Genomic DNA, 21,183 nt, shown 5'->3' on the forward strand with positions numbered 1-21,183 from the left:
GTTATTAATGCAAGCAATCATCCCACAGAAACTTTAAGCTCTACTTTAAGTGATCTTAAAAATAAAAAAACATACACGAACAAAAATAAAGACTTTGTAAATGTACTTGCAGCATAGCCGAAAAGGAGACATTGCAGCGATAAAGTGCAGTGGAGGAGAACAACAGATAATAACCAGTTAGGACTGGTTATTCAACAGTTTGATTGCCTGTGGGTAGAAACTCCTTCTGACTCTCTCAGAGTGAGATTGTTAAAGTCCTTTCACTGCAGGAATGCTGTGAGTCTGTGCTCACAGAGTTGCTAGCATAAATGTAGACCTAGTCCTGATGACTCGGTAACCTCGCATAAGACAAGAAACAAAAACAAGACTACTTTCTCCTGCTAAAAAGCAGCAGTGCATTTACATTACTACTTGTAGAAGAGGGTGACTCAGATGCTAATAGGACACTGGGTAGGGCACACCCCATAATTTATAAAGCTCCATGACTGAACATCTCTCTAATGGGCTGTTTCTACTATATTGCCTCAACCTCCTTTTGGTTCCAGTGCCTGAAAAACATGCCATATAAAATAAAAAAGTAATAATTGCATAGTCTTAGAGTGAGTGATGTTTTAATGGGGTGGGTTTTTTCTATTTTATAGCTGTTATTCTTGGCATTGTCTAGTATTTTTGATTTATTATCTAATGGTAATTGATTGTGGGTTTTGCTGAACACCGCAGTTGTCCGCTCAGAAGTGTGTGCCCTCTGGACCGCTCACCAGCAGGGGCTAAAATAAGTCTCGGTTTGTTATGCTTGTTTGAACAGAAGCTGTGGCCTCTTCATTTCGTGGTTTTCAGCAGAGCTCCAGTTTTTTCTCTCGTTCCTTTAAATAGAACCCCCCCAACACCACTACCTCATCTCTCTCTGTGTGCCGTTGTAATAAGTGACCAACCAAAACACATACATTTTTATATTTTCATCTACAAGATGGGGGAAAAAAACGACCCTGGAAATTTCTACGGGACATTAATAACTGGCTGATTTTTTTTATTTTTTATTTTTATTTTCTCAAAGCCAGACGCTACAGAGCAAGTGCTGCAATTTATCACAGAAATCTGCCTCTGCCAACTTGTCCTCGGCTCATACAAATGCTGGAATTGTCCAGTGTGTCAGCAGAGTGTGTCACTAGCTCCGTTGCTGAAGTCATTAACACCGAGTAAACCTCTGCAACTGGCCAGAAACAACACATATTGTTTCATTCCTGTGAAATGCTGTAAGTACTTCACGTTGTGTAGATGAAGCGAGGACAGCCGGGAAGAAATGCCCGAACTTGGAGAACAGCTTCACACGCATACGCGCTCAAACTGGTGAAAAGCTGCGATAGAGCGAAGAGCTAGCTAATACCTTCAGCTGTCAGCCTAATAAAGTGGCGCTCTGAAGTTGGTGCTACTTTAACGACCCCGAGCGCGGACAGATTATATGTTTGAAAAATAAAAAATGAAGAGCTTGCTGTCAAAGCTGTGCCTGAGCGAGTGCATCAGCAGCACCTCATCTGTTTTCCACTAACATGCTGAGAGAGAAATAACAAGTCCATGTGTCTACCGGGGCAGACTGAACTTGGCGGATGTGTGTTAAACGGATGGGCCCCCGGAGTACTAAATAATGATTCCCAGTCTCCCCTTTTGCTTGGTATGGGATCGCAGCACCGGGGAACTCTGAATGGAAAAAACTTCTGTCCAAACAACGGCCCGCTGCTGTCTCCGCCGCGCACCCTGAGCGTCTGTCATCAGCCCTCTGCATTGTTTTTGAACAATTGGCACTAATTTGCCATCTGCTTGAGGAAGCTTTTGTTGTGCGGGAAGGGAAGCATTGTGTAATTATCAATGGAGAGTCCACTTAGGGAGCCACTAGTGGACAGAGACAAATAGGGAAGACAATGCTCTTTATCTTGGCTCTGCTCTGGTTAACTTCAGCGGAATGACTGTTTATCAGGCAATCTTGCACAAGTAGAGTAAATTTTACTTCTCAGGCCAGGCTGACAGGCAGATCAACCAATTGGAAATGTAGTTTACAGCTCTGACGTTTTACCAATAGCTGTGACACGGTAAAGGCTGTAGTTTAAAATCTACAGCGTGCCTTTATTATAAGGCATTCACCGCCGAAGGGTAGCAATTGGTGAGATTTGCATCTCCAGCTGGGTAGAACTGGGCGAGGTGTTTCCTTTGCAAGCGTGTATTTGTGTAAAAGTGCACCGAGCTGAGCTCTCAGGCACACCTTGGGTTATTGGAGGACAGAAAAACACTTTTCTCTGCAGACTCGCAGGTTGACGGTGGTGCTCTGAGATTCGTGGATGCGCTGTAGTTCATATTGTCGTGAAGTTTTTCAGTTTTTCAAAATGCCCATGAGGTTAAAGTTGACCACTAAAAGTAGCTGCCACTTTTCTCCTGGCCTCAACTCTCCCGCTGCCACACCACTCCCCCCCACCACCCAAGCTCCTTCCTAGAGGGGAAAATGCACAGTGATGTCACCGAAAGCTGAGAAAGTACCAAAGCGCTGGCGCCTTTCTTACTTTTCCAGTTTGTTTCTCCCTTTCTGTCTTCATCGAGCACCCCTTACCCTCCCCCACCCCTCTGCACACACATTGTGTGTGTGTGTGTGTGTGTGTGTGTGTGTGTATTACATTCACCACCTCTACAGTCCTCCCCAATCCATTTTGCAGCTGGGCTCAGAGAAGATGAGAAGTGGTGTTTTCTGTCCACAGATCAATAGGCCTTACTCACCTTTGAGTCAGGCTGCAGAGGCAACATCATCACTGTATTTGGCTGTACTGTACATGCAGGAGGAGGGAGGGAGAGAGAGAGAGAGAGAGAGAAGGGACCCAGGGGTGCTAGCCTGCCTGTCTAATGCATTATTGAGGAGTGCATCTCAGCCATCAGTTGCAGGTAGAAGGCTGAAATACTCTTATTAGTTGCTGCAGATAGAAACGTGGTGGAAAACACAGCTGACCGCAGCTGAAATCCAGCATCTGTGAGGTAGACGCTGATGTTACTTTGTGAGTGGATGCACAGGGATTAGTCTTGTGGGACTCTGGAAAAAAAACAAAAAAAAGTTGACTGGCATTGAAATATTGCTGTTGAATTCTTTTTATCACGTCATAAATATTTGCAAAGGGTCATGGAGTAATACATCTTTGTTTGACTAGCCTTGTCTGAGTAGAGCTTTTTAGCCATTTCACAATTTTTATTTCCCCCCCTGTAAGGAAAGCAGACCGTTCTTTAGTGAAAATATATATATATGTGCGCAAAACCCCTCCTGAGTGCAACAGTAGATTCATATCAGTATCTGCTTAATTCATAATGTGTTGGAGGCTGTTTTGACTCCATAAGCGCGGGTCCTTTTTCATTGAATTTTCAATAAACATCTCACCCTGAGGTTGCGCTCTTGGAAAAATAATCTCTTTAGGCCCTGTCAGCAAGGAGATCCAACGGCATTCTTAATATGTAACACACTATATTCACAACCAAAAACCCAGAAAGCAAGTTTCATTTGGAAAGTTCATTTGCACCCCAGTGGGTCTGTAAACGGTATAAAAAACCAATGAGCACTGGCACACTTTTAAAAATGCATGCTCCCAATAGAAGCATTTGACTGAGTTATCATTGAACCAAATATGGCTGCTCTGATAAATGTCTGACATTTAACTGATTCGTATGGTGCTTTAAGGTTATTTCAATATCATCATGCTAAGATGAGTGAAAACGTAGCTGTGCCGCTGTTAAAAGGAAAACTACTAGCCTGTAGATTCAAGTCAGATATTCTTTCTCTGTTCCAAACCACAGCTAAGCTTTGACAAATGCATTCTTCTCTCACCATAGTTAATATCAGTGCACTGTAAAAAAGAAAAAGTTGAGAAAACTTAAAATTTCAAGGCAACATGATGCAAGAGATTTTTGAGTTTTCTCAACTTCTGCCAACTGTAGTTGACTTAACTAATATTTTCATGTTCTGCCAACTTGGATCTACTTGTTCACCTAATTAGGATAATCCTGTAAGTCTAACAAAGAAATTCTGGTTTCAATGCCATGTATTTCTGCCTTCACCAAACAAAGATATTCCTGTTGAATTAACATACAATCATTCCCTCCAAGGCCATGTATTCCTAAATTCACCAAACACAGATATTCTTGTTGAATAATCATACAATTCTTACTCCAGTGAGTTGAAAATTTACCAATATTAATAAAGAAAAATGTATGCTGTTATCGTACTTGAAAAAACACTCAAACAGATATAGAATAAAACAAAGCACAACTGAATGTTATGTAAAAACGTATTTATTTTTTTCAACAGTGCTTTCAGTATATTTCAGAAGGTCATGGGCAGTGGGGTGAATTTCTGTAAAAAAGCAAACAAACAGAAAAAAACGTGTTGCCAGTTTCTTTAGGGTGCTTTGAGCACCCCAGCAGAGACATTAAAATTCCAGAGTCCAGAAAAAAAGAAAAGTGTCCAGCAGCTTAGTCATTCACGTTCACACCCTGACTGTCCTGTAAAAGCTTAACTTAACTATTGCACACTAAATAGGGTAGTGCAACAAACAATTGCCTTTGTACCCAGACATTGACATTTTACATGGGCTCACTATGATGAACTACAGAAGTCAAAAGTTATTAGAAATGTTACCATCAATGAACAGTGAACTATCAGGTAAAATGAACGATTATATAGAGGTTGAACTACTGGGTTTTGTTTTGTTTTTTTACATGACTCTACAATGCACTTGAACATGTTTAAGAACAAGTTAAACTCATGTCTGGCTTCCCCGTTAACAGTCACAGCAAAAGCTTTGTTTTTAGAGACCTTATGCGCTGTGAGCATCGAGAGCCACCGAGTTCAAAAAAGATGCCCTGAATTGCTTCAAAGGTAAACTCATCTGCTGTGGATAATCAATGTTGAGGGCATACAGAAGGCCAAAGAGGTATGCCAAGGCAGTAGAGAGGTCTGGAATGTTATGTAGCACGATGTCCCCTTCCAACACAACAGCATGTTCTCGCACAGACGTATCGGCATCGTCATCTTGCAGGATGGTGAGGATGGCAACTGATGCACCGTTCAACACGGGTTCCAAAATGTCAGTGTCCTGAAGAGAAGAAAAGTAAAATATGAATTATTGAAAGCTAAGAAAAATTAAAGACAAAATACATTTCTAAAGATCTTAACTTTAACCTCTATACCATGATGCTCATTTGACTCATGGAGGTTTTAAAAAGAAAAAGCTTATTTTCCTTTAATTAACGGCACAATATCTTTCACCAACCAACCTTGTGATGAGTTTTGTACAAAAATATTTTCTGCTGTTGAACACCCGCTAACAATGCCCAGGTGCTCCTCAGCAGAAAAAAAAGCAGCGAGAGTTATGACAACTGCAATCCTCACCATAAAATTATCTGGACTGCACTGAGGAAGTGTACATTTCCATTTTGGATTAAATCATCTTTTAAAAACATCTCATAGCAACTAGTTTTTCTTGCATTACTTTTTTGTACTTACTAAGCACTTCAGGAAAACCTGTGTTGCATCCTCTCCGAGGAAAATGGGCAGGCCTCTCAGTGCTGCTGTCTTTTGGTGGGACACAATGTCAGATGTCTAAAGAGTATTCAGTGGAAAACAGACATTTAAATTAGTATAGTAACGTGGTGTACCTACACACAATGCAAAATCAGAACTCTTATAGTAATGAAAATAAAATACAGATCAGGCCCAGCAACATGTAAAACTTAAAAAAACAAAACACCATTTTAACAATTTTACTTTCTTTTTACAAATTAAATAAAATACCGCCAAATAAAAACAAAGTAATGACTGATGACATTCATTTCCATTGATGTGTTTTGGCTGAAGCCAACATTTTTTTCTGTTATGACAAAGGTATACTCTCTTCTAAAAATGTCAGGTAAAGGAGCACTTACCTGTTCATCAAGTTTATCCAAGATGTCTTCCATCTCCTCACCAAGAGCTCCCTTCTTAGACCGGTATAGTTTCAGCAGGCCAGGCACAAATTTGTCCAGGGATGCATTGAACGTCCCCAGGAGGTCTTTGCTTGTGATCCGATGAAATTCTTCAGATATCTAAACAAGACAATAACCAAAATATTGCCATTTATTCAGCACAGAAAATTTCTGGGTAGCTGCCTTGTACAGTCTGCACCATGTTATATGCCTGACTGTGTTATCAACCGCAAAACCTACTTCAAAAATCTCTCATGAATACACATTTTGCACAGGAATAGAAACACCCTCCACAAAAAACAGTATCAATATGCAAATATATATTATGTTCACACTGAAATGTGGAATTTTTGTGGATTTTTACTATTGAGTGTGACCTTGAGAGGTGTGATCGTAATGCTCCAGGTGTTTTAAATACACATACAAAGTCTGTGTGAATGCATGGCCAATGTGCACCTTGTCCGTGATGAAGGCGGAAATGTTTCAAAAGAGTTTCTTGACTGGAGCTTGTGAATTTGCAAAATCGGCATTGCATGAACTCCACCCCTGAAACACAAGAGACATAGTCAATTTTGCCAAAAGCACTTTTGCAATGGGATAAAACATCCATATCTAACACACAGAAGGAATCCATAGATGCAGGAGCTGAATACATCAACAAGCCAAAACCAGAGACATCATGAAAAAAATATGTAAGGAATCATATTAACTTACATATGACCACTTGTCTACTATATCAAGTATATGATTGATAACATACATGACATGTAACATAAATGCAAGCTTGAATTCAAACATTTTTTTGTTACTATGATAAAAAAATGCAATAACTATAGAAAAATTAATACTATCTGTAACACAGTATACATCAACAACACACAATCATTCCTTTAATATTGTCTCCTTCCCCATTATGTAAAAAGCTCTGAAAATGTAGCAATCTTATAATATAGAGCATGAAGTACAACTTTAATTTGCGTGTGACATTAACTTACAGTACATTAGGCAATCTTACACCAGCTGACAAACTGTCAAGTCAGCTTTAAACATTACTTTAAAGTAACAGTGCTGCACCGGATAAACGGTGACTATTGAAAAAGTGAAAAAACAATATTAGACAAATATTAGACAATATGCAAGTTACTTATATCACTGTCATATAATTGGCGCACATATCCTACACCGACCCATGAAAGAGTCTCCATGACAACGCGTGCTTGGCCCAGTTTGTTGTCAAGGTTAACATAACGTTTTCATGCAAAGATAACATTGAAACTGGTTACAAAACGGGTAATAAGCTAATAAGTTTTACCATGGCAGAAGTGCTGTAAAAAGCCAGTGTGAGATACCGTCATTTAGTGATGTCTGTCTGAATTTCAGAGTGTTTAACATTAAACATTACTTTTTGCGCTGGCCACTACTCTGAGCTAAAACCTTTTTTTTTTTAAAATATTAAACTTTATTAAGAAACAGTATACAGAACATGTATACAATCAGAACAAAATTAACATATGCCAGGGGGTGTAATACAAAGAATTACATACATTCAAATAATTTGTAATTACTACAAATGGTAATAGTTTTCATAGCCTTTTTGTTAAGTGATCCACTAATCAATTTTATGTAACATAAAACATCATTATAGTAATGTTTAAAATTAGGTTTTTTGTTACTGTATTTGCATTTGTGAAAATAAAATTTAGCTAAGATAACTAATAAGTTTATTATAAAGTAAACATCTTCTTTTTTTTGCCTTCGAAAGAAACAAAATACAACATTTTCCCATTTCACAGTAAAGTCATTATAGAGATGTCCAGCAATGAATCTACTGAAGTCTTTCTCTGAGCTAAAACCTTCAGAGGCTGCTTGTAGCCCGATTACGACACAGCGGCGCGACGAAGGCTGCCCAAATTCATAGTGGACTCCTCTAAATGCGTCCGAGAAATACGTCCTCCTTATAATAAGCATCTCTTAAAATGTTTGCAATATTGAAACATTTCAATATAATGTAGAAAAAAAAACGAGAGAAAAAAGTTACGGATCGGACTCCCCGATCCTTATTGCGCATGTGCAAATTCTATCTGTGGAATTAGTTTTAATATTACTCTTTCTGGGTCACAAAATAAACTTTTAAGATATTTTCAGGCGTTAATGTAGCTGTGTAAATTGCTAATATCTGTTCAGTTTATTAAGACAACATATACTTGCAAAAGTGCTCCGACGCTTTCGGAGACGTCTGTTACCCACCAGCTCGATAGCTAGCCAAGGGAGGGGGGGGGGTCAATTAAGTCACTTAGATAACTTAAAAATGCTATAGTTGGCCTTTTTCAGTGTTTTACTAGTTCCATCCTCCCGGGTCCTCAGGAGGATGCAGCCTAGGCGCTTGTAGAAAATCTTAATAACACATGTAGTTAGCTTACCTGCTAGGGTAAATGGTCGGCAGCTCCAGCACCTGTCCAAAACTGCAGAAGTGAAAATCCTCAATGGTCGAAAAATTGAATTTTACATCCAAATCTAGCCACGATGGTTCAAATTTTCTTAGGAGGTTTTTAGTCTAGAACACATGGTAAACCACTATCACACAGCTCAGGTCTGCTCAGGCTCAGTTGAAAGTCCGTTTGGTTTAGTTCAAACTTGTTCAGACCACATGTGCCAGTCATCTACGGGGTTTCCCACTGGTTCCCAACTTGACTCAGAAACTCTGCTCAAAAGTTGATAATCTTTGTTATGCTGTCTAGAAAATCTTAGTTAGGACAACAATGAAAGAAATTTGTTGGGTAGACAAGCTTTTTTAGGTTGTAAATGGAAAGTTTTATTTCTAAGTCAGTTTAATTTAAAAACTTTAGTGAAATCAACAATTGCTAGTTATCGTTTTTACAGTGTGGCTTCCAGACAAAATCCCAACACTCGTGCATTTGGAATAATCTAAACACGTGTAAAATAATCCCACGTAGAGCATCTGTGTGTCCTGTCAGTTTGGTTTAATTGGTTTGCCGAGTGTGCAGGAGCGTCTGACGGTGTTCGGTGAATGGCGTTTCACACATCTGAATCTTGACATTCCTCCACAGATAACGAACGAAGCCGCATCTGTTGAATCGCTCAGGTCCCTTTTGGCAATGCTGGATGCGGTCGCTACTCTTTAAAATGTGCAACTTTGATCAGTAATAAAGGCGCAGGTGTTGCACTGTCGTCTTTATCTGCGTTAAACAGACAGAACGGTTTCATCCAATTGTACATGCTCTGTGTCCATCTGTTTAAAACATCAGCGAAACCTTGGTGATGTTAGGTTGTTAAGACTTACAGTACAGGATGGAGCTGTTTTTGTCTAATTAGGCAGAGCAGAAAGGGAATTTTAACTGGGGCAAAGAGAAACCAGGCCAAACTCTTTATATTTAAAATTACCTAATACTGTGAGACAGCACTGTAATTGCACTAGCTAGCTAGCCTCAGGATGTGCTGCTCAGACCCACCTATCCTGCAGTAGCCCAGCTAGATGTGGGAAAAGCAGTTACAGAACATTGCTTAATTGTGTAGAGCTTATTATTCTCCCAAGACTAGCTTAATTAAATCTCCTCTGCCTCGCATATTCGGTGGTTAGGCCAAAAAAGATGATGAGCCAGAGAGTAAAGAATGTATTCAGTCTCAGATAAAAAAGACAAGGTTTATATTTTGGTATCAAGTTATCACTGAGAGACACTGAATGTAAATGATTCCCAGCCAGGGTTGGCATTTTTGGGGTAGGTAGCCAAAAATGTATTTAATGTAAATATATCCAAACGTGCAATGGGCCGCAACATGGAGTTCAAAAATGCTAGCTAACGTGCAAGATATATGAGGATAAATGATTAAACTCTTTAAAAAGGGAATGAGCAAGTCTTTTGCTTTACAAAGTAAGTACAGAATGCTGTAGAATGAACCTATTGGTGTTAACCATTGGTGTTGCCTTTAAGCACATAGCATAAAAGCTGTATGCATAGTCCTGTGGCATTACCCACTGTTTTATGGAGTCCTGTTCTGAAGCCTGAGAGTATAAATGTTGTTGCTATATTTGTGCTTTGAAGCCAGATGTGTGCATGTGGTGCAATCCATTTACCTTGGAAGTCGGATGACGGTAATTCGGGAGTGACGTTACAGTTAGAGCGTTTCATTAGTAAAGTTGGAAAAGCTTGAAAAACAGGATTTGTTTGGCTTGTTGGTAACGTAAAACAATTCATGCAGTACTAACAACACAGCACCATACTAGTTTTTTTGCACTCAGAAACACAGCTGCAGCACATTCGTGGATAGAGCCTGTTCAGTTCTCTGCATTGGCTAATTTAGTGAGTCTCAAATACACAACAGTGGCAGAGTAGATTAAAAGGTCAACTGCTGCTGCCATCTTTGATTGTTAACTCGGGGTTTGTGTGGCTGCTCCGATTTTCTTAGTTTAAAATAAAAAAAATTCTGACTGGGAATTCAGAAAATCCGATTTCCAACTTGATCTGGAACGCATTAATTGGCTAACGACTTGTCAGTCTCAAGTTGTTAGCTAGTAAGCATATCCCGGAATATCCAACCTTGCTGAAATGACACCCTGAGCCCATAAACTTTCAGGAAACTATTTACATTGGTCAGATCTAACAACATTATTTTCTCATAAACTTCTAAACTGCTGTCTGTCAAGTCTATTTGCAACCACAGGTACTGCCCCCTGGTGGTAATTAAAATGTTGGCTTTAATTTTCAGGTCTGGAAGCTGTGTCTAGCCTATAGCACCAAAACAAGAAGAGAATATTACTTTTTTTTTTTTTTTAGCTGATAGCTATCAAGAGCTTTCCCCAGAAAACTATAATGGTGAATACTGGGACAAATTAAACATGTGTGGAAGCTAGGAAAAGAGACCTTGCATTGAAGAATGTAGAGAAGAGTAAAAAACAAACAAATCACTCATTGGACAGAGCCTGCAACAGTATCAGTGCATTGATTTTAAAGAATACTTTAATCACTAAATGTTAAATGTTTACAATACATAATTTAACAGCTAAAAATGACCTGATGATAGATGAAATTGTTAGCCTAAAACATGCAACTTACACAGCAAAGGGTAGTACAAATGCACAGCTTTACTAGAAACCTAATGCAGAAGCTTCAGTGACATTTTAAAAATATAAATAACACCTAGTTAAAAAGTCTGTTAACATCCACATGCATGTGTTCAGCTGGGTAAAACAAAGTAAAACAAAAGATGCAACTTGTAGTTGAAGGAGAATATTTGCTGGCTGTGACTTGACTCGACAGCGTCAGCCCCAATTGACAAGTCAGGCTGCATTGCTGCTCACATTAGTTTGGTTGCACAGCCTCGCAGGCATGTCGCATCCAATTAGCCAAAAAGTGAACTTAAGTGATATGCATCTGGAGCAACTGCCATCTTTTGACTGCACTACATCATATTATGTGAATTGATTCACTGGCCCGTAATGCAATCTCTTATTCATGTGTTCAGACGCAGGCAGGTGCTCGTAGCTCTCACGCAGACAAATAGACTCGCTGCTGCTCCACTGAACTGTGCAACCTCCGACAGGTCCTTAATGCAAGTGAGGACTCCTCCAAAACGCCCTCGCAGCACCTCGCAGTGACATAAGTGGGCACAAAGGAGCTTTTGTTGGCATCCAGGGATGCTGAAACTGCCTCTGTCATTCCTTTTATAGGTGTAAGCCTCACCATGATTAATGTTGGTTGCTTGAGCCTACAATTTATATGTTTAATTTGTAGGCTTATGCAAAATCTTATGCTGCAAATCTTGTTTTGGTACCATGTAAATACAGGACCAGTATTACCGATACCACTACTTTCAACTTCCAAAGGAAATGAATAAAGTCTGAACAAGATCATTAAAATTATTTTATTTTCTACAATAATGAATTAACAAAATAAAACCCACTTTTCATCTTGTCATGTATTTTGAAATGTTTTTTTGGGAGAGCATAGAAGTAAATAGGATCAAAGCATTGATCATATTGTTCTAGTATGGTTCCAATACCAGCGTTGGTATTGATACTTTGATATTTCAATCAGTCCGCCTACCTCTGCACAAAACATTAGAGGCTCGATAACATGCAAAAACCTGTGTCAGTAACCAGATACCACCAGAAAGCTCTGTGCTTACTGGTCAGTAATAGTGTGCTTTTCCCACGCACCGGATTGTCGCACATTCCTTTGCACTTCTCTAATAATGTAGAAGTAGTATGCAGACCGGCAGCAGCCCCCGCCCTGAGGCTGAACCCACAGTGACCTGATAACTGTCCGCTACGTTTAGGAGAGGATGTTCTCCAGGAAACGGATAGTTGTCCTCTGCCCTGCTGACCCGCAGTGCTGTTTGTACACCCCTATTTACACAACACTGTGCTCAGCTGCATGTCCTTGACTGAAGTGAAGCAATGAAGAAAAAGTGCCAGGAATCTGGGCCAATTTACAAAAATTACATGATAGGAATGCAAAACAAGGAGTTATGTGGCTAACATTAAATAATCATTAGCAAGAAAGGAGCTGGTTAGGGGTAAGATGGAGATGACATTCCCAAAGACAGCCTTCACATCTTTTTTCATCAGATTTTCTTTGTTTGTTAAGTAAATAGCACCAATCACTGTTAATGGTGCCTTCCCAGTTCAACCTGTCCTTTTTCTAAATAAATGACTCACGGTGGAAAAGCATCCAGCTCTCCATGAGCTGCATTTTTCTCAGACCGAGTTGTTGTGCAAGAACAAAGTTTTGCTGCCACAGGTCGAAAACAGCATTTACATAAAACTTGGGGGAATTCTCATTTTAAATTTCAAGCAAGGTCAGCAGGCCCAGAGAAACATCAATAAGATGCGAGTCAAACCGATAACGCTGATATATGGTAGCTTAAGGACAGAAATCCTCACTGTCTGTAGAGTTGGATGACATGGTGATATAGGAAGCCGACTGTATGGACCTTTCCCCTCTCTGCACGGTGGTCTCCAGCTTGAACACTAAGCAGGCCCGTGGAGGTACACTTCCAAAAAGGGGCCCATTCAATCAATCTCGGACTTGGAAATGTAAATAAACCTGTATGATGGTAGCGGTGGGTGGCTGGGTAGCGTTCCCTGTGTGGGGAACTGCAACCCTCTGGGAAATAGAGCAAGAAAAAGCAAGCAAACCGTGACCCGAAGTGATTTGTACCTCTAGAGTAACTTCACCGGGACCCTTGGGGTGCCATACAATGCAGTGTATATTGGATTTGTTTACACCTCACTTGGCCTCAAAGGCCACCACGACGGGTGGTGGTAGAGGGAGGGTCAATGACGGGGATCATGGCTCCATTTGCTGAGCGAAGGCACGCAGGGAGAACCGTGTCTCTCTTTTGAGCACAGTCACCAGGTCAGCAGACTCCGACCTCGATTCCGTATTCTCCCGATGGGAGGACAGGCTAATAACTGTTTTGGGATCAGAGGAAGATGAATGCCTGTCTGCAGGCAGACAGGACACACGCAGAGGCTGCAGACAGGACTTGAGGATCACATTAATCCCGTCGGTGCAGCTTAACTCCTAAATTGGTGTCAGTCTTCCTAACCGCAATCTTTATGTAAATGGAGGACATCGAGATGAGACAGGCACGAGGTGGTGTTCAGGAAGTTGACAGAATCTGTGGTGATATAGTGTAATAAGAGATTAAAAGATTAGGCGGGTAGAGGTTTTATCTGGGAGCTCGAGTACGCTGCCAATTGGCTCTTTGTTTACGAGGAAAACTGGCCCACCGATTCCGAAGCAAATAAACTTCTTCACATATTTCAGCCCCTGACCAGCAGCCTACGGAGTAATGACTGAACAGTCTGACAATGTAAGCCTGGTGGACCCGAGACTGTTGTGTCGTTAAGGAGATCTCCGTGTGAGCGTTCGAGGCCGGGGAAGCAGGGAGCTGCCTGCCAGCACAAATGCAGCTGCAGGGCTTAAGGAGCCAGAGGCCCGGCTGTATGAATGCATCAAGTAGATGTTAATTGGCGGCCCCCACTTTCTGCCACTAGTTGAACTCCTCCTCCTCCCCTCCTTTTCTTCCTCCCTCTCTCTCTCTTTTTAAGAACAAATGCCACATTCCTGCCATCAGTTATCTGCTCTGCTGACAGCCTCAGTGGCCCGTGGAGGACTTACCCCAGCCCCCCCCCCCCAACCTGTCCACTCCAGGAGGAGGCCTGTTTACACAGTGCTGATTGGGAGTGCCCTGCTCTGCCCCTGTGACCTGTGACCTCTCCCTCGCCCACCCCTCACCCGTTCACTCTTTCGCTCTCTTTTCTCTCCTTCTTTCTTTTTCCTGCTCTCCTATTCGGTCCTCGCCCCTCTCGTTCTCTCTCTCTCTTCTCCCCCACTCTACACCTCTTGCACTCTCTGAGCCCAGCCCTCTGTGGGTCTCTGAAGCACCCACAGTGGAACAGTGGAACAGGGGAGGCGGCGCTGCTCTGCGGAAGCCCGGGCAGCACTGATGTAAATCAGTCAGGGTTTTTACAGCCCTTCCTTAAGTGAGCCCAAGGGCCACGGTGGGTCTCAGCAGTGGCTGGCCCAGATTTGCAACTTATTCGCAGGAAAGAAGTGACTTTTGTTCCATTCGTAGGCGCTCAGTTTCGGCACCCCAAGCTGGCCTGAGAATAAACGATTCAGAGCCTGACTAATGTTCCCATTTCATTAAAATGGAAAATAAGGTGGCAGTGGAGCTACAACTGTCTGGAATGTTACACCAGTTATGGCACATGTTAACCTGGAGTGGACAAAATCACACAGAAAACTTACCTGGAGAAACTGAAATTACAAGGAAGGGATTTAATATAAATAAAAAAAAATCATTTTTGGTTTTTATTTTGTTGTGTTTTTAAAATGTTTTTATTTCACTACCACAGTGACAGCACTTATAGCACAAGCTTCACTTGCATTGGACATCCCTAGATGGGCTATTTCGCTCTTGACCGAGCCACTGACGTGCCTCAAAACAAGCTTGTAGCATGGCCAAAAACTGCTAATACGCCCATTTAATCAGCCCTAGAAGTAATGAGGCATAAAGGTACCAATAAATGTTTGCATCTCTCATGCATGTATTAAAAGGAAAAAAAAAAAACAACTCCCGTTGAAGTGCACAAAGAAAATATCTGCCATATTTTCAACTCCCTTAATTAACTGTGTTTGCCCGCTGTGAAACCAGACTTCAAATGAACTGCTAAAGACTCTGACAGAGCGAGAGAGGGCGTGTCAAAGTGCAGCGGGGGAAAAAAACAGAGGCAGAGCGAGAAAGGAGGGGAAGAGGGAGGGAATGGGAGGGAGAGAAGTAAAGAGACAATACTGTACACATCGGTGTGGTTCGTGTCAAGGGGGCCGGGCGCACGCCTCTGAAGTCTGGGGCCCCTGAGCTTCCAGCTGTGTGAAGGATTTCTTCAGAGCTTGTCATCACATTGGGAGGAGGCTGCTGGGAGGTGGGTAATGTCCTCCGACAGCAACCGCCCTGTAATCAGTAGAAAACACTCCACTCCACCAGAGACACAGAGAGAAGAGGCCGAGCTGCAACTTCAAGTCCAACATCTTAAATGAAAGTAGAATTAAAGTATTTGTTTCCACATCAAATCATTTAAAAATAAAAAAAGGCTTTAGATACTATTACTAAATATTAAATAAAGAAATCACTGCTTGATCGCAGCAAATGCTAAGCTTGGATATGCACCTTATTTTATTTCACCCCTGTTGGCGGATGGTACATTCTGGTTTAAATGAAGGCTGAGCCCAGCAGTGCCTGTCACTTTGCTGTGGGGTGGGTGGATGTTTGCTGGAAGGATGTGGGTTGACCCCACCATCCCCTTTAGCTTTAACTTGTTTTCAGATTTATTGTGAAACAGTTGGTCCTTTTTTATTGAGTGTTAGCAACCTACAATGAATATTTTTTGAAGGTTATTAAAGATACATGCCTATTATCACTCAGCCCTTATTATCACTCCGGTTGTTTCATTTAAAGTGAATAGTTTGTGTGGCATGAAACACAGCAGAATATTTCAAACCTTCACTGATCCAGATTTCAAGGCATGCCACTGAGGAAGTTTGAGTGGCAAAGTAGCGGGGACATGTGGAGATCAATGTGCAGGAAGTTTGTTCTGTCGATATGTTGGGACACCTGACTGATGAAACATCCACCTCTCCCTATTCCACTTAATGAGACAAAAACGCTGACCCTGAGTTAAACTTTCAATTTCAACATTTAAAGAAAATCTGAGAAAATGTTTGATTGATCATTCTATTATAAAAAAAATTACAAATAACACTAAGAATATTTCCGTCCGTCCGTTATCTTTCAATTCAGGTATACGCGATCCCAGCTCTGATAGGTCAAGAGGCGGGTACACCCTAGACAGGTTGCCGTGATTTCTCAGGGCTAACACAGAGAGACAGTCACATTTACGCCTTTGAACAATTTAGACGCACCAGTTAAGCTAACTAACAGTAACTGCGTGTCTGTGGACTGTGGGAGGAAGCAGGAGTACCCAGAGAGAACCCACACAGACACGTGGAGAACATGCAAACTCACACAGAAATGGCTAAATGACTAATGATATTTCACTTTCTAAAAACAATATTTGCCCTGGTCAGAGTTAGAATAAATTACTTGCTGAACTGGAGTTTGTTTGCCTTCTTTTGATGCGTATGACATGTTATATGTTGAATGAGGTTTGGGGGGCTCAAAAGCAGTGACCCAGATCGAGTCCCTAGTACCCCCCTCCCAGCAGCCCCTGCCCCACAAAGCCCCAAATTCCTGAGTGTCTCGGGCCTTCGGATAGCCTCCCGTGCAGATGAACAGCGGGGTCCGCGTTTCATTTAAAGCCTTCTTAGAAATGCTGACCCAGGTTGGCACAGAGCAACACTTTCCTGCAATCACAAACACATAGACTGAGGTTTTAGGCTAGTGATTCACAAAGTGTTTTCAAAAGCTATCATTTACCCCATTGGTCTGTCATTAAATGCATTTGAATGGGATCAGAGCAATTATAATTTACAGTGCTTGATGGTTAAAAGAGAAAATGAAGAGGAAAGGAAACAGTGGAGCAAAGCAGGCAGTGCCTTCATGTGGTCGACCCTTTGAAAACCCCCGTAAACCAGAGAGGCCTCATCGTAGTCTGCATTGAGTTGAATACAAAATCCATGCAGGAATGAAATATTTACATCCTGCATACACTGGTCATGGAATATCTGGAACACTGTGGAATTTAGGGAGGTCCGTGCTAGATGGGGAATGATCTGCAGTCACATTGTTCACCATTTTAGGAAAAAAGCCATGACGAACTAGGAAGAGAGAACACAATTTAACCTTAAAAGCACTTTAAGTGTCAACGCTACATATTTTTACTTATACTTACTCTGAAAATGATGGCATGAAAAATTCTCTGTTTGATCAATAAAAAATTAGATTACAAAGCAGAATCATTTAGGCCTCATTTACAAGTATTTGTTGGCTTTGAATGCTTCAGACTAAAACATCCGAAGCATTACTAAAGCTGGACGTGACTTGTCCTGGAGTAGGGAGCACGCACTGATGTCATGGTGTGAGACGCAGGGGAAAAAAGCTGTACGAGTTTGGGTGAGGGCTCTGGCTTGGCCCCGTTGTTGTCTGGGTAATGTCTAAAGGTCAGAGGAGGATAAAGGCCTGACTGACAGTAAGGACAGGCCCGGTGTTGGAGGGGTCAAAGGTCAGGCCTCCGCTAAAACACCCCGATTTATGGCTTCTCTGACCGCCGGGTCAGGAACATTGTTAGGGGATGTGATCATTTCCATAACACTGTCAGTGTGTGTGTGTGTGTGTGTGTGTGTTTCAGTGTCCATGTCAGGGACAAGGAAGCGCTCTCTGAGCAGCTACAGAGTTTGTGTAATCCTTAAGAGATATGGGTAGCTGTGTGAGGAAAAGCAGCTTGTATCTGTGTGTGTGTGCGTGTGCTTGAGACAGAGATGTGGTGTCTGGAAATAGCAGCGAGGAGGCTTGCTCTGCTGTTTGCCTTCCCAAGTTTGATTTGACATCCTAATTGCCACATGGAGGAACAAAATACTCTGAGGTTCTCGAAATTGAAGTCGATGTCGAACCAAGCGGGCTATGTTTAGCGGCCTGGGCTATCTGTGGAGGGCCTACATTTACTGTCGCTCACTCTTCCTCTCTCTTTACTCCCGTTTCTTTTTTCTTTTTTGTGAAGAAGGAAATATGGAGACAGAAACGGAGAGATTGACTGGAGGGTGCCGGCACAAGAGAAAAGTAGGTAGAAAGAGAGAGTTAAAGATGGGGGCTGGGGCGGAGGAGGGGGGAGAAAGGACGAGCAGCAGAGACAAATTGGAAGATCACTGCTTTTTATGCACCCCTCCAGTGAAACTCCCCAGCCAGGCCGAATGCATGCGCACACACACACACATACACTTCTTCATTTCTCTCCTCCTCTATCTACCACCCCTCCCTCGCTTTCTGTCTCCATACACCCTCTAGCAGCAGCAGCAGGCAGCCCAGGCAGGTAGCTGACAGGCAAACTGAATCCTGGCAGACTGGAATAATTACATGTGGCTGTCTGCGTGGAACATGACAGCTCTACTTTCAATTAAACCAGGAGAATGCATTTTCATCACCCACCAAGAGCTTGTCGTCCACCTCGGCAGGGCACGACGCTGCGAGAAGTAGGGTAGGGAGGGGGGGGGGAGAGATGCTGGACTGACAATGACGTTGCTACAACCTCGCTCAAATTATGACTTACAGCCAAAAAAGGGTTTTCCTGTCAGCCGAAAGGTGAAAAGGTGGCGATGGATCAAAGTAGATGGGAAGTAATAAAGCACAATACTAGCAGTTAACCTTTTCCCCCCGAGGTTAATGGAGCTATCAAAGAGTGATGTCGCTCTGATGATGATGAGCGGCAAGAACAGCTTCAAAATGTTGGGACATGAGTCGCTTGTAGTTGGATACACACACAACTTAGTTTGAAGTACAGCGTCGCTGTGCCATGACAAAGTAAAGTATAGGGCGTGGAATTCAGATGCAGTTTTAATCGTTTCCCCCAGAGTCAGGAGTAAAGTTGTAAGGAAAATATCGCTCCTGAAGTAATGTACATTAGCAGCTGATGTCCCCCCTCAACCCATGCCTTCCCTTACATTGTGTAAGGGGTTAATTATGAAACTGACCTCCATATTCCAGCCATGGCTGCAGACGGGTGTGCAGATCCTGGGGAGTTTTTTTTTTTAATCTTACAAAGGCGCTGGAAAAAAAGTTGCTTACATTTTAGCAAATCTTAATTTACATTTAGAGTGATTAAAACCCCCCACGACAACCCCAAAGCATTAAGGGGTAAAAATACTCTTTTTCACTCGCTTCTACAAGAAATGTTATTTCCAAATTAAACAGTGCAAAATTCAAATGCCACATCTGGTGCATAAATGCCACTGGATGTTCTTCTGTGTCAGCTACTGCTTCTGGTGTCCAAAGACAACCGTTCCAGCTGCTAAATGACAGACTGTAAATAAAAGATGGAGATAGCCGCTGGTGATGTCACCCATTGGGGTTAGAGTTCTGGACTCATGATTGGGGAAAAACTGAGGTTAAGACATTTAGATGAGAAGGTAGACTTATGGGCAGTGTTAGCGAGTTTTTAGACCCCCTTAGCGACTTTATTCTAAAACGCAACTAGCGACAAATCTGGCAACTTTTTCTGGTGTTATTGGAGACTTATGATGACTTTTTGACGTGAAAGCACGTATTGCTCTTTACAATTACATAATTACATAAGCATGACCAATTATGCAAATTAGGCGATGACGCCATTTAGTGAATTCTAAGCGACTTTTAGGACAGCCAATAGCGATTTTCCTTACTGAGGAGTTGGCAGCACTGCATATGGGCTCATGGGATACTCATCACTCAAGCACAGATACACCTACCTGCTAACAGGACCATGAAATATTAATTTTTCCTTCACCAAAGCTGGAATACATGCTTCTTTGACCAGCAATATCACACAGTAAGCTGTATTTTTCATCAGATAATTCCTATAAATATTCTTTAAATTAAGAAAATGGTAGCGAAGTCCAAGTCGTTGATGCAAATTAGCGAATTAGTGAAGCCTCCGCAGACAGCTGCTTTTACACTTTAACAAAATCCAAACTGTTTAATGCGCCAGTATTTACATCATCACGCAGACATTTCTTTTTATGCACAGACAGCCGCTGCAGTATTGTCCTGAACAATAGGTGTCACCAGTCAGGCCACAGCGCCACATCATTCATATAACAAAGACATTGCAGAGTGTTTTTTCTCCCCCACAAACTCTCATGTTTTTTCAAACTGTTGCAGCATCATCCCCATGTATAATGTGTGACTTTGAGCTTCTGTACTGTGGCAGCAGCGGTGCAACTCACCTGGCTACAAAAAGTGTGCCAGTGGATGTGACATCATTTTTGACGTGTGCTGCCATGCGACACGGGCTAAGCGATGTGCCTTAGTGCCACAATGATGCTAATTAGCTCTATAAACAAGAACACTCTTTGCAGGCTGTTAAAATGTTAATGGAAGGAATGGATGGAAGTCTATGGGAAATATATAACTTGTGGCGCTGGCCTCAAATGACCATTGGAGGAACTGCAGTTTTTGTGCTTGACTTGTTTGCTTTCTTTTTCAGCTTTGAAGATTGCTGTTTGCTTTAAAAAAAAAAGAATAGAAAAAAGAAAACACACACACACATGCATTGGTTCTGTGTCCTGAGAGAGCTCCGGATCAGGATGTATGAGCCTGGCCGCCTCCACTGTGCCACTTGAGACTGGTACTGGAATATAGATTAAGCAGCAAGGTCAAGGAGTTGTGAATTAATGGTACAGATAATCAGTGGGTTTACCGAGGCAGCCCTTCACAGGCTTCCTCCCCTGCTGTGTAACCCCGGCAGCCCCTGGCGTACTCCGGGCTCCCATGGCAGCAGAGGTAAACATGTGTGTAAATACTCCTTTGCTCTGCACAGTCTCGCACACGCGTGCACACGTTAGCGGAGAAAAACTTACAAACAGAATGCAGCTATGTGCACGTGGCTCTCTCTCACACTCACACACACACACACACACACACACACACACACACACACACACACACACACACACACACACACACAGGAAGAATCTGAGAGGAGGATTGACAAAAATGCCTCAGGTAAAATGAATCAAATCCAAT

General features: G+C 42.0%; 1 long non-coding RNA gene across 2 annotated transcripts; it reads right to left on the reverse strand.

The window, feature by feature from the left end:
• Nucleotides 1–5,096: 5,096 nt before the first annotated feature.
• On the reverse strand, nt 5,097–6,475 carry LOC309714776. Of its 2 annotated transcripts, none has more exons than XR_014279019.1 (3): nt 5,947–6,435; nt 5,528–5,623; nt 5,097–5,117 (listed from the first exon to the last, which is right to left on the reverse strand). It is a non-coding gene; the product is annotated as an uncharacterized lncRNA (long non-coding RNA). The 2 variants fall into 2 exon arrangements; XR_014279020.1 differs by lacking the exon at nt 5,097–5,117 and adding an exon at nt 6,442–6,475 and having other exon boundaries at nt 5,132–5,623; nt 5,947–6,105.
• Nucleotides 6,476–21,183: the final 14,708 nt, after the last annotated feature.

The sequence above is a fragment of the Aulonocara stuartgranti genome (assembly GCF_965226115.1).
Source record: "Aulonocara stuartgranti genome assembly, chromosome: 9".
In the NCBI taxonomy this organism is placed as follows: domain Eukaryota; kingdom Metazoa; phylum Chordata; class Actinopteri; order Cichliformes; family Cichlidae; genus Aulonocara; species Aulonocara stuartgranti.